Raw genomic sequence first — 14080 nt, forward strand, 5'->3', positions numbered from 1 at the left:
CTGAGGGGTAGGCAGAGCCGCATCTCTCACAGCAAGAAGTCTGTGACTAATATTTAAAATTAAAAAGTGAATATTAGTGTTGGCATGTTATTTAGAAATAATGGAGGTAAATATCAGAAGAAATAATTGAAAGAATTGAATATGGCTGCTTGTGAAGGGACAGAAAAGGTGGAGAGATCTAGGGAAGAGACTAATTATAAATAAACCCGTGTGAGTACTATTTGCTTAAGGAATGTATATGCATTATTTTGATGAACATAAAATTGAATTTAAAAACTTTTTTAAAAATCTGCAATATTCCCTGAAGTGTTTTATGTGGACTGCTAGACTGAGAAGATAGCCACTGATAAAACATTTCCATGATCAATTAAGTTTCAGAAATACTTTCCCCCTATATTTGCCTCTTGGAGGCAGTGCATGTCAGTGTATTAAGGGTTCCAAGAATTTCTGTAAAGAAATTTGTTTGACTCAGCATTTCACAAATTACTTGCCTAAAGAATCAATTCTCATGTAATACATATTAAAATTCTGTGACTAGGTATTTTATATAATTGTACCCAAAATTAAACATTTTGTTATCTGATCCACAAGAGAAGAGTTGCTTAAAAATAAACCTCCTTCATTTTTAACAAGATGCCCTGCAAACTAAATGAATGATTTTCCTTTTCTTGCTCTGAGAAGATAACATGTGAACAAAATGTTGGCTATATATGGTGAGGGGTGGGGTGGGGGAATGCTGTTTGTAATGTCTGCATGCTCTGTAGCTTTCCAGAAAATCTGGGCAGACAATAGGATGGGGATGGAGAGAACAGGGGAACAAAGGATAATTTCTCACACACCTTCAGTGTAGTCTCTACTATAGGTTCCAGTGCATTTTCTCATTCAGCTCCCACTGGAGCCTGGGGAGTGGGCAGGGTAGCAATTATTGGAGTTGAGGAGGCAATTGAGTTACATGAAATAATCTGGTTGTTTAGAGGCCAGCATCAGAGCCAAATTTTTAGACCCTTACCCTCTGTGCCTACCTGCAAACTTGTCTTCTTTTGACTTTTGAGTGGAAACAAACTGAATCAGTCCTAGATTTTTTAAAAATATATTTTATCAATTATGCTATTACAATTGTCCCATTTTTTTTCCTCTTTGCACCCCTCCACCTGATATCCCTCTTCCCTCCAGCAATCCTCCCTTTAGTTCACATGCATGGGTCATGCAGATAAGTTATTTGGCTTCTCCATTTCCTTTACTATTTTTAACATCTCCCCTATCTATTATGTACCTCCAATTATGTTTCTTAATCCCTGCACCATTTCCCCCATCCTTCCTTCTCCTTCCCCTTCCCCTTCCCCTTCCCAGATGGTAACCCTCCAAATGATCTCCATATCTAGGATTCTATGGTTCTGTTCCTGTTCTGGTTGTTTGCTAGTTTGTTTTATTACATTTCAGTTGCTGATAGTTGTGAATTTGTTGCCATTTTAATGTTCCTAGTTTTCATCTTCTTTTTCTTAGATAAGTCCCTTTAACATTTCATGTAAAAATGACTTGGTGATGATGAACTCCTTTAACTTTACCTTGTCTGGGGAGCACTTTATCTGCCCTTCCATTCTAAATGATAGCTTTGCTGGATAGAGTAATCTTGGATGTAGGTCCTTGTTTTTCATGACTTGGAATACTTCTTGCCAGTCCCTTCTTGCCTGCAAAGTTTCTTTTGAGAAATCTGCTGGTAGTCTTATGGGAACTCCTTTGTAGGTAACTGCCTCCTTTTCTCTTAATGCTTTGAAGATTCTCTCTTTATCTTTAAACTTTGGCATTTTAATTGTGATGTGTCTTGCTGTTTTGTTCTTTGGGTCCAACTTGTTTGGGACTTTCTATGCTTCCTGAACTTGTATGTCTATTTTCTTTGCCAAATTAGGGAAGTTTCTTTCATTTTCTTTTCCAATAAGTTTTTAATTTCTTGCTCTTCCTCATCTCTTTCTGCCATTCCTATGATTCAGATATTGGTATATTTTGAGATGTTCTGTAGGCTTCTTGTACTATCCTTGTTTTTTTGAATTCTTGTTCCTTCTTGTCATTCTGGTTGAATGCCTATCTCTTCCTCGTGTTCCAAACTGTTGATTTGAATCCTGGCTTCCTCCCCTTCACTGTTGATTACCTGTAGATTTTTCTTTATTTCAATTAGTGTGGCCTTCATTTCTTCCTTTATGTTGTTGTTGTACTCAAGGAGTTCTTTGAGCATCTGATCACCAGTGTTTTGAACTATGCATGTGATAGGTTGACTGTTTCTGTTTAGCTTAGTTTTTTTTCTGGGGTTTTGTTCTGTTCTTTCATTTGGGCCATATTTCTTTGTCTCCTCATTTTGGCAGCCTCCCAGTGTTTGTTTCTATGTATTAGGTAGAGCTACTTTGACTCCCTGTCTTAGTAGTGTGGCCTATTATAGAAAGGGCACCTTTAAATTGTGTGGGGTGGAGCCTTAGGTAATGGCCAGGGAGGGGCAACCTGTTTCCCCACTTCGTGGCTCTGTGTGGGGGGAGGTTTCAGAGAGGGTACAGTGCCACTGTCTGGTTTCTGGAGGTTTGCCTGGCACTCACTTGTTTCCAGTCACTTCACTCACTCCCCGTATGCTATTCCTTCCAGCTATTGCCCTGGTGGTGAATCCCAGAGTGGGTGGGTTTGTGTATGTTCTAAGACTGTGAAGGCCCTGTAAGTGGAGTCTCTTGAAAATCCAGCAGTCTCTTTTGCTGCCCCAAACCCTACTAGTTTTTATAACCAGAAGTTATGGAAGTTTATCTTCCCAGTGCTAGAAGCTTGGGCTGTGTGATATGACCTAGGGCTTGGACTGCTTGCTCCCAAGGTATCCCTCCCAATTTTTATCCCCCACACATGAATGTGGGAATACCCATTCAGCTGCCACCACCACTGCCTCTTTTTGCCACACCATATCTCCTCGCCTCTCCACCCCTTCTACCTGTCTGGATGAATGTTGCTTCTTTAAATCCTTCCATACAGCTTGATTTTCTGACAATTCTGGCTATTTTATTTTGAGGTTTGGTTGTAATACTCTCTGTGGTTGTGTGAGGAGCCAACCCATGTCTACCTACACCTCTATCTTGACTGGAAGCCTAATGCCTATTTTCTTAAATGCACATTTTGGTATGGTTGCCTCAGAGACCTGCTCAGGGAAACAGCTCTTCTAAGTCACAAGTGAGGCAGGGCAGTAAATGACAGTGAGAAGAAGGTTTAAATGACAGAGGCTGGCCTCCTCAGAGCGGGCCCAGATATTGATATCAGTGCATCTTTAGTTGTTGAACAGAGATATGATATTTTATAATACATCCGTAGGGGGGATATGACCCATTCCCAACAGTAATGGTGACTTGTAATGATTCAAATCACTTGGCAGTGATTCTCATTTATATTCTTAGAGAAAAGTCTGATAGCACTACCTACCTTTGAAAAACATTTGAATAAATGGTTTAAACCATCTGCATTAAGGGCATCCTTCTTCAGCTGGTTATCTAATGAAAGTGACATATAAACTTCCAGCCAAGTTTTGACTGTGCCTCCTCACACAACCAAAAGAAAGACAACAATTTAAAAACAAAATCAGCCAGTACCGATGGAAAATTGAACTGTATGGAAGTCCGACAACCAAGGAGTTAAAGAAGACACATTCATTCAGACCAGTAGGAGGGGCAGAGTCAGGCAACCAGGACGGAAGTGACTCGCTCACAAAGCAGTGGCTGGCGGACCTAGCGAGGCAGAGAATTGTGGAGCCCAGTGTGGTGTGCATGGTGGCAGGCGATCCCACATTCGTGCACAGATAAACCACATGAAACTGGGGAGTGAGACAGACCTAGAAACCCAGGGTCCAAGCACGAGAAAATATAGCCTCAAAAAAGTGATTGAAAACACCTGTGGGGGTTGAGGTGCCAGGAGAAACTCCCAGCCTCACAGGAGAGTTTGTGGGAAACCCACTGGGTCATAGAACATACACAAACCCATCCACACAGGAATCAGCATCAGAAGGGCCCAATTTGCTTGTGAGAAGCAGGGGAAGTGACTGATATCCGGCAGAGAGCAGAGCAAGTGCCATTGTTCCCTCTCTGACCCCTGGCCCACATACAGTGTCACAACCCAGTGACTGGGTTGACCTGTCCTGGTAAACACCTAAGGCTCCACCCCTCACTACATAACAGGCGCACCAAGACAAAAAAAAATGGCCCAAACAAAAAGAAAAGATCAAAGCCTCAGAAAAAATACAACTAAGTGATGAAGAGATAGCCAACCTATCAGATGCACAGTTCAAAACACTGGTAATCAGGATGCTCACAGAATTGGTTGAGTTTGGTCGCAAACTAGATGAAAAAATGAAGGCCATGCTCAGTGAAGTAAAGGAAAATGTACAGGGAACCAATAGTGATGGGAAGGAAACTGGGACTCAAATCAATGGAGTGGACCAGAAGGGAGAAATAACCAACCAATCAGACAAGAATGAAGAAATAAGAATTCAAAAAAATGAGAGGCTTAGGAACCTCCAGGACATCTTTAAATGTTCCAACATCTGAATTATAGGGGTACCTGAAGGGGAAGAGGAAGAGCAACAAGTAGAAAAGTTATTTGAACAAATAATAAAGGAGAACTTCCCCATTCTAGCAAAGGAAACAGACTTCCAGGAAGCTCAGAGAGTCCCAAAGAAGTTGGACCCAAGGAGGAACACACCAAGGCACATCATAATTACATTAGCCAAGATTAAAAATAAGGAGAGAATCTTATAAGCAGCAAGAGAAAAGGAGGCAGTTACCTACAAAGGAGTTCCCATCAGACTGTCAGCTGATTTTTCAAAAGAGACCTTGCAGGCAAGAAGGGGTTGGAAAGAAGTTTCCAAGTCATGAAAAACAAGGACCTACATCCAAGATTGCTCTATCCAGCAAAGCTTTCATTTAGAATGGAAGGGCAGATAAAGTGCTTCTCAGATAAGGTCAAGTTAAAGGAGTTCATCATCACCAAGCCCTTATTATATGAAATGTTAAAGGGACTTATCTAAGAAAAATAAGACAAAAAACATGTACAGTAAAATGACAGCAAACTCACAATTATTAACAACCACACCTAAAGCAAAAACAAAACAAACTAAGCAAAGTACTAGAACAGGGACAGAACCACAGAAATGAAGATCACATGGAGGGTTAGCAACAGGGGAGTGGGAGGGAGAGACAGGGGGAAAAGATACAGAGAATAAGTAGCATAGATGGTAGGTAGAAAATAGAGGGAGGGTAAAAATAGTAAGAGAAATGGAGAAGCCAAAGAACTTATAAGTATGACACATAGACATGAACTAAAAGGGGGGAAATGTGGGTGGGAGGGGGTGTGAAGGGTGGAGGGAAGTGAAGGGGGGAAAATGGGACAACTGTAATAGCATAATAAATAAAATATATTTAAAAAACAAAAAATGTCATATTAAACTGTATGGTTGTAGGGGGAAAGTACCTATAAATAGCTTTTCTAAAAACTCTTGTACATATAAAGTGACATTGCTATTACCAATACCTTTTGTGGACAGGAATAGATACTGCCTTGATAAAAAGTAAAACAAAATAGTGGATAGAATATAGCTATAGGCAGAAAACAAGTACTGATGCCAGTGGCTAAGTTGTCAGATAGTTCAGAAGATGATTAACCATCCAAGGCTGACTCAAGGATCCCTTCAGTAGGCTTCTACAAGCAGCAGGAAGTACAGTTTTCATCAAGTAGGAAAGTTAATATTTAGAATATGAACCAAAATTAAGAACCTAAAACCATTTACATGGGTTTGCCTAGTTAGCAGTTAGAAATATGGACTTGAGATTTGGGTGTTAGCTCTCATTTTTAGTCACAGGGTGTGAGAGAAAATAGATGATGAAATATATAATTTACAAAGGATAAGTTGAGATAATTATATAGACTTTGAAGAAAATAAAGTGGGATAATGGTGTAGTGGTGTGGTGTGGGGAGGGCTGCTTTGACTAGGGTGAGCAGGAAAAGCCCTTCTGAGAAAATGCATGAGAACTAAGACCTGGACAAGAAGACAGCCATATAAGGATCTAGGATTATACACTTCCAAGCAGAAGGAACATTAGGTGCAAAGACCCTGAATCATAAAAAAAACAGATAAATTTAGGAGAATGAAGTAGAACTAAAAAGAAATATAGAGTCTCAGACTTCTAAATTTTCATCTTTCTGGTACCATCATAATATTACTTAGAATGCTTACTGAAATTCTCTCACAGTAATTATATTGTACTTAAAATCAGACATAAATATATAATTTAATGAAAATATTTCTTATTTTGAAACTTCTGGATCCTTTGTTTTTTCCTTTCATATGCAACTTGTTATCAGAATTTTTCTGAAAATAGTTGTATTTTGTACAATGTAATTTTAGTAGTTCTGCTTAATTATAACTTAGAAACTCTCTAGCAAGTGGGGTCACTGCATGTACTAATGAGATTTAGTGCTCATGCATAATTGGAGAAAAAATTTTTTTGCTTTATGTATTACAGCTAATGCTAAGGAACTGAGCTCTTTCTGTTTGTGTTTGCTTTTACTTATTTATTTATTTTGGTCACATGAGGATTATATACTAAGTTTAGACAGGACTTCACCCAAGATGGAGGTATAGGTAGATACACTTTGTCTCCTCGTACAACCAAAAGAGGACAACATTTTTAACAACAAAAAACAACGGGAACTGCCAGAAAATCAAACTGTATGGGAGTCCAACAACCAAGAAGTTAAAGAAGAAACATTCATTCAGACTGGTAGGAGGGACAAAGATAGGCAGCCAGGGTGGCAAGGACTTGCTACAAGGTGGTGGCTGGTAGAACAGGCAGTTGCACATTTGCATGCAGACAAACTGGGAGGAACAACTGGGGAGTGAGACAGACTGCACAACCTAGGGTTCCAGTGTGAGAAAAGAAAGCCTCAGAACCTCTAGCTGTAAAACTCTTTGGGGGTTGCGGATGCTGGGGAGACTCCCAGCCTCACAGGAGAGTTCATTGGAGAGACCCACAGGATCCTAGAACATACACAAACCTACCCGCCCACCTAGGAATCAGCACCAGAAGTGCCCAATATGCTTGTGGGTAGCAGGGGGGTGACTGAAAGCTGGCCAAGAGCTGAACAAACAGCATTGTTCCCTCTTGGACCCCTCCCTCACATGCAGCACCACAATGAAGTGACCTGGGTTGCCCTACCATAGCAAATACCTAAGGTTCCATCCCATACAACCTAACAGGCATGCCTAAACAAAGAAATATGACCCAAATGAAAGAACAGATCAAAGCTCCAAAAACAGAACTAAGTGGTGAGGAGATAGCTAACCTATCAGATGCACAGTTCAAAACACTGGTAGTCCAGATGCTCACAGAAATGGTTAAGTATGGTGGAAAAATAGAGGAAAAAGTAAAGACTATGCAAAGTGAAATAAAGAAAAGTACACAGGAAACCAATAGTGAAGAGGAAACCAGGACTCAAATTGATGATTTGGAGCAAAAGGAAGAAGTACACATTCAATCAGAACAGAATGAAGAAACAATTCAAAAAATGAGGAGAGGCTTAGGAATGTCTGGGACAGCTTTAAACATTCTAACATCTGAATCACAGGGGTGTCAGAAGGAGGAGAGGAAGTGCAAGAAATTTAAAACTTATTTAAAAAACAATGAAAGAGAACTTCTTCAATCTGCTTAAGGAAATAGACTTTTAGAAAGTCTAGGAAGCCCAGAGAGTCCCAAAGAAGTTGGACCCAAGGAAGCACACACCAAGGCACATTATAATTATATTACCTAAGACTAAAGATAAGGAGAGAATCTTAAAAGCAGCGAGAAAAAAGGAGACAGTTACCTACAAAGGAGTCCCCATAAGACTATTGGCTGATTTCTCAAAAGAAACCTTGTAGGCAAGAAGAGACTGGAAAGAAGTATTCCAAGTCATGAAAAACAAGGACCTACAGCTTAGATTACTCTATCCAGCAAAACTATCATTTAGAATGGAAAGACAGATAAAGTGCTTCTCAGATAAGGTCAAGTTAAAGGAGTCCATCATCACCAAGCCCTCGTTATATAAAATATTAAAGGAACTTATCTAAGAAAAAGAAGATGATCAAAAATATGAACAGTAAAGTGACAACAAAATCACAACTATCAACAAGTGAACCTAAAAGAAAAACAAAAAGAAACTAAGGAAACAACTAAAACAGGAAAAGAATCACAGAAGTGGAGATCACATGGGGGGTTATCAGCAGGGAGTGGGAGTGGGAAAAGGTACAGGGAATAAGATGCATAAATGGTAGGTAGAAAATAGACAGGGGCAGGTTAAGAATAGTATAGGAAATGGAGAAGCCGAAGAACTTGTATGTATGACCCATGGACATGAGGTAGAGGAATGCTGGTGGAAGGCCTGGTGCAAGGAGGAGGGGAATAAAGGGGGAAAAAATGGGACAACTGTAATAGCATAATCAATAAAATACATTTAAAATAACGTAAGTTTAGAAAACCTTTTAATGAAAAGTGTAACAGATTTGAGATCTTGTAGTATATTTTTAGTAGTATAAGTTTGTATTTTAGAGAATAGCTTGCTAAACTCCTGAACTTCAATAAATGACTATCTGAGCTAATCTAGACAAGTATTGTACTTCATTTCAGAAAATTGGGTATGGTGGTTCTAGGATGGCTTAGCTGGAGTGTGGCATATAGGCCTGACTTGAACAGAAGTAATCAATGGCTTTCTGCATAGTAGAAATGGCCTTGGATCCAAAAGATGGGTCCCCAAACTCCCCTAACAAGGGGAGTAATGGAAAAGCAGTAAGTAGGTTCTGCAGTGGAGGTTCATTTGGATGCTGAATGCAAAGTGGAACAGGAGAACTTTTCCTCTGGCGGTGCTTCCCCAGAAAGGGAGTGTGGACTTCTGTGTCTGCCCAGGATGGAGTAACAGGGACTAGGTTTATTCTCCCACCTGACACAACCAAAAACCAGACAAAAATAACTGAAATAACAATTTTTAAGACATTGGACATCAAGCAAAGTAGACAAGTGAGCCTTGATAGATAGGAAACAAATGAAGTGAGCACTGTGATTATCCCAATATTCTGCCTTGATAAACTTTCCTGGCAACATTGTAGGGAGGAAGGGAACCCAGGAAGACCCTGGTAGGCTCTCTGAGTTGAAGAGACAGAGTTGAGAGAGTCTGGTGAGGCCCAGACAGTTAGAGGCCACAAAACACAGTACCAGAGAGGAGAGAGTTGTACAGAGAGAATCCCATAAATCTGCAGAGGGTTTCCCTTGAGTGATAATATATGTGAAGCTATCTGAGGCAGGAGGAAGAACATCCAAAAGGATTAGTTAATGGTGTGCGGTGCCTCCCCAGTGCCTATTCCCAAAAACCAGACTGGAAAAACATAATGCACAGGACATTGGGAAGAACACTTAGGAAGGTCCCTCAGTAGTGGGTATAATGAGGCTTGATCCTGACCTGCTTAACAAATCATAAAAGCAAACCTCAAAAAAGTTATCCTTTGAATTATTTTCATATACTTTAATTATCCTAAAACAAAGCTCAAGAATATTTGTAGGAATACAAAAATATCTAGCACCCAACAAGATAAATACAATGTCTGGCATTAAGTCAAAGATTACTAGGCAAACATTGAGGAGATAATCAATCAAAGCCGATTCAGAACTGACACAGACATTTGAATTAGCAGACAAGGACATTAAAAACCAGTTATTGAAACTATTCTATAAGTTCAAAAAATTAAGTAGAAAAACATCAAAAGATTTTTCTTCAAAGCACAATTTTGTGTCTTTTCCATTTTCTTCTTTTATTGCTTCCTTGATTAGATGCTTGATTTTATATGGTTCCCAGGTGTTTCATTGATAGCAAATTATATTTATTACAATACAGTAATCACACTAGGTTGCCGACCTTTTGATAAGAGACTGCAAATTTGTCAGTTTCATGAATGTGTAATCACATCTCACATTGTCTTTCAAAGTGAAACCTAAGCTTATGAGTTGACAAGGAATTGGACTAACAAAGTTCTTATTCCAAAATATCTGTTGGAGAATATCTGAAATCTTGACAGTTTCAGACTTTATTTGTAGCTATGAGAATAAATGTAGCTAGAATATTTAACAGATTATTGGTTGACAGTAAATATAGTTAAGGACTGATATTTAAGGTCTTCCAGCTTTATTTTGAACAATGAGTATCTGTTTGCCATCAATATTAAAAACCATGTCCTGACTTAATTCTTTAAAAGTGATACATATTATCCTGACAGGTATTGCTCATTTGGTTGGGCATGATCCCACAAAGCAAAGGGTTGCCAATTGATTCCCAGTCAGGGCATATGTATGCCTGGGCTGCAGGCATGTATGGGTGGTTACTGATTGATGTTTCTCCCTCACACTGATGTTCCTCTGTCTTTTTCCCTCCTTTCCTCTCTGTCTAACAATAAATTAATAAAACCTTTTAAAAAAGAAATAATAAGTGTTTCTTTAATTGGCTTACCATACTCTTTTCCTGAATTTTTCCTCACAGTTGTGTAAATGCCATTCTATTTATTGGGATTCATAAAGGTTTTTGTTTTTAATAGACAATAAAAACTGAAGTGTATATTTGAAGTTGAAAGTTGTCAAGACTCAAGAAAGTTTTATTGAAATTCAAAACATAATTATGATTATCTTGGGTTTTAAAAAATGGTAATCTTAAGCCCTGGCTGGCGTAGCTCAGTGGCTTCAACACGGGCTGTGAACCAAAGCATCGCAGGTTCGATTCCCAGTCAGGGCACATGCCTGGGTTGCAGGCCACGGCCCCCAGCAACCGCACATTGATGTTTTGTGCTCGCTCTCTCTTTCTCCCTCCCTTCCCTCTCTAAAAATAAATAAATACAATCTTTTAAAAAATACTACTTTAAAAAAATAAATAAAGGTAATCTTTTTTTTCTGAAGATAGATTGGTGATAGCTTGTGCATTTTAATTTACAGACTATGTAATACTTTTTATGTCTTAGAATCAGTTTATTAAATTTAGAATAATATTCTGTGTCATATATGATCCAGTACCATTTTGGAGTTTGTGTTTCCTCACTGGCTACTGTTTTTTCAGAGATATTTTCGGAACTTGGAAATCAGTATTTTAGTCTTCAGGTGAGCATAGTTAAAACCATGGCATGACCTTTTGCTTTTCTCTCTTTCCTGGTATTGTTGAAGGAGTCTAGAAATGGGACGGACAGAGGCATGCTTAGCAGTCTGCCCTACCTGCTCTGACATTAGTGGCAGGAAAAATTAGATGCTGCTCCTCTCTGTGGCAGCCCCTTCCTCTTGCCCTTAGGGGCTGTGTTCTACCAAGGTTATATTCACCTAGTTTTACTGTGGCTAATAAATGGTGTCTAGAATGGTGTCCTTGCCTACCTTCTACCATTTCTAGTCTTTAGTTCTGGGTCAGAAAATGGTACTTAATTGTTTCAAAGGGCATGCACTCTTTGCTACTGGGGAGGTTTGGTACTGGATTTCGAAGAGGGATGTTGTTCCCCAGAAAAAGCAACTTTTTTTTTTCTCTCTGGAAGTTGCATGTCATGTTTTGCTTATGACTAATTCTTATCCATATACTAATTTCAAAGAAATGCATTATTGTCATATAAAATAACATTACTTCTTTGAGGAAGAGGAAATAGAAGTTGATATACAGCTATGTAGGATTAATTACATGGAGAATTTATCAGTAGATATCAATATTTTGTGCCTTTACATGGATTTTTAAAAGTATCATTTAAAATTATTTAAACAAATGGACTATGTTAAGGAAAGTTAGAACACTATTTATTATACTTCATAAATGAACTTTAAGAACAAATCCTTGCCCAAGTATATGTTTTTGATTTGAGAGAGAGAGACAGACATTGATGTGAGAGAAACATTGATTGGTTGCCTCTTGTATGTACCCCAACAGGGGACCACACCTATAACTTAGGTATGTTCCCTGGCCAGAGATCAAACTCACAACCTTTCAGTGCATGGGATGATGCTCCAGCCAGCTGAGGTACCTGGACAAGGCACTTCATAAATGAACTTTTAAAAAGATTTATTAATTCAAATGAACAGATGGCACACTAAAGTTAAAATAATGTTTTTTTTAAAAGATTTATTTATTTTTAGAGAGAAGGGAAGGGAGAAAGAAAGAGAGGGAAAGAAACATCAATAGGTTGCCTCTTGCATGCTCCCAACTGAGGACCTGGCCCACAACTGAGGCATGTGCCCTGACTGGTAATCAAACCAACATCCCTTTGTTTCACAGGCCAGTCAGTGCTCAGTCCACTGAGCTGCACCAGCCAGGGCTAAAGTTAAAGTATTATTAATAGAAAAGATTGTTACAAAGGTTGTGTAATATGAAGATGTTGATAAAGAGCAAATCTGTGATATACTTTAAATATTTAATCTATATTTTTTATTAGCTTTTAGATAGCAAAGTCCATTGACAAATCAATCTTTATTTACCTGACCTCTTGAAACTGTCCATTCTTGACTAGTCTCCTAAATTTTCTTCTCTACCTTAGGTTAATTTTTATTTTCCATTATAGATTATTTGCCATTGGTATTCTCTTGGATTCTATTGTTGGTTATCACACCCTCCCATCTACACACTGTCTCTGGGTGAGCTCTTCCATGACCTTGGCTCACCTACCACCCAGATGATGACTGTTACCAAATCACTGTCTTCATTTTGGGTCCCTCTCTCTCTTTCTCTACCTTCAGAACCAGTTGCCACCTGGATGTCTCTACTTGGGTATGCCAACAGACGTCTCAAGAGCAGCATGCCCCAAATTATCTTCCATGGCAAAATGTGACCTTTTTTTGTCTCAAGGCATCACCACACAGATTCACCCACAGACATGGGAGTCATTGTCATCTCTTTCTCCCTCTCTCCTATGTCTACTCAGTTCCTAGTCCAGTTCATTATTTGAGTCTGTTCTTTTTTTTTCTGTCTTCGCTGGTCATTTCCTAAGTTCAAGCCCACATCTTTGTAGCCTCAATTATAGTGGCAGCTTCCTAATTAGTCTTTTTGTCTATGATCTTGTTCTCAAACCATTTATATTACTGTGAGAGTGTTCATTTGTTCCTAATACACAGATATGATTAAGTCTTCTCATCATCTTCAAGATAAAAATAAGTTGTGATGATGATGTTGTAAACTAGATAACAGTAGCATTTACTGAGCACTGACCATGTAACAGGTACTGTGCTTAAAAATCTTAGTCTAAATTAACTTATAGAATTTTCATAATCACCACTTGAGTCACCATTTGAGTTTATGTACTTTTCTTTCTTTTTTCAATCCTCACCCAATGATATGTTTATTGATTTTAGAGAGAGGGGCAGGAGGGGCAGAAAGAGAGAGACATCAATCAGTTGCCTTTGGTACGCATCCCACCAGGAGATCAAACCCGCTCTCCAGGTACATGCACTGACCAGGGATCAAACCTGCAACCCCTTGGTGCACAGATGATGCTCCAAACAACTGAGCCACCTGGCCAGAGCATGTATACTTTGCTTTGTACCAAAAAGAAAAATGAGACAACAGGAGATTAATTTACCAGGAGTTGCAGAGCCGAGATATGGCAGAGTCACGATAGACCAATGATTTTCTGACTTAAAAGTCTGTTCATACCCTTTATATTGTCTCCACACAAAGCTATCCATATTCTGGGTTTGGATTCTGTGAAGTATGGAAAAGATCTTGCTTCTCTCAGAGCATTGACCACTTTAGCTTTTGTGACTCCTAATTGTAAAAAATGAGCAAGCAAGATTTTTAGTAATGGTACCAATGGATCAGGAATACATTTGGATGTGAAATGCATGACTTTTTTTAATCCACAATACACCCTATCCACAAAAAAACTCACCACATCTGTAAAGAGACACATTTTCATGTGGCACGGCATGACTGTAGAATGCTGAGGAACAAACCACTGCTTGGGTAATAATAAATGATAGGGTGCTTGGTTTTTTATTTTTGTTTTTAAAAGCTGGCTAGCCAATTAAAAATTTGAATT

The 14080-nt window shown here is 38.9% G+C and overlaps 1 protein-coding gene across 2 annotated transcripts in view; it reads left to right on the top strand.

Moving 5' to 3' along the window:
- DTNBP1 (dystrobrevin binding protein 1) overlaps positions 1-14080 on the top strand; it is a 184511-nt gene that overhangs the window by 64610 nt on the left and 105821 nt on the right. The gene's annotated exons all lie outside the window — the stretch shown is intronic.

This window comes from Phyllostomus discolor, chromosome 5 (assembly GCF_004126475.2).
Source record: "Phyllostomus discolor isolate MPI-MPIP mPhyDis1 chromosome 5, mPhyDis1.pri.v3, whole genome shotgun sequence".
In the NCBI taxonomy this organism is placed as follows: domain Eukaryota; kingdom Metazoa; phylum Chordata; class Mammalia; order Chiroptera; family Phyllostomidae; genus Phyllostomus; species Phyllostomus discolor.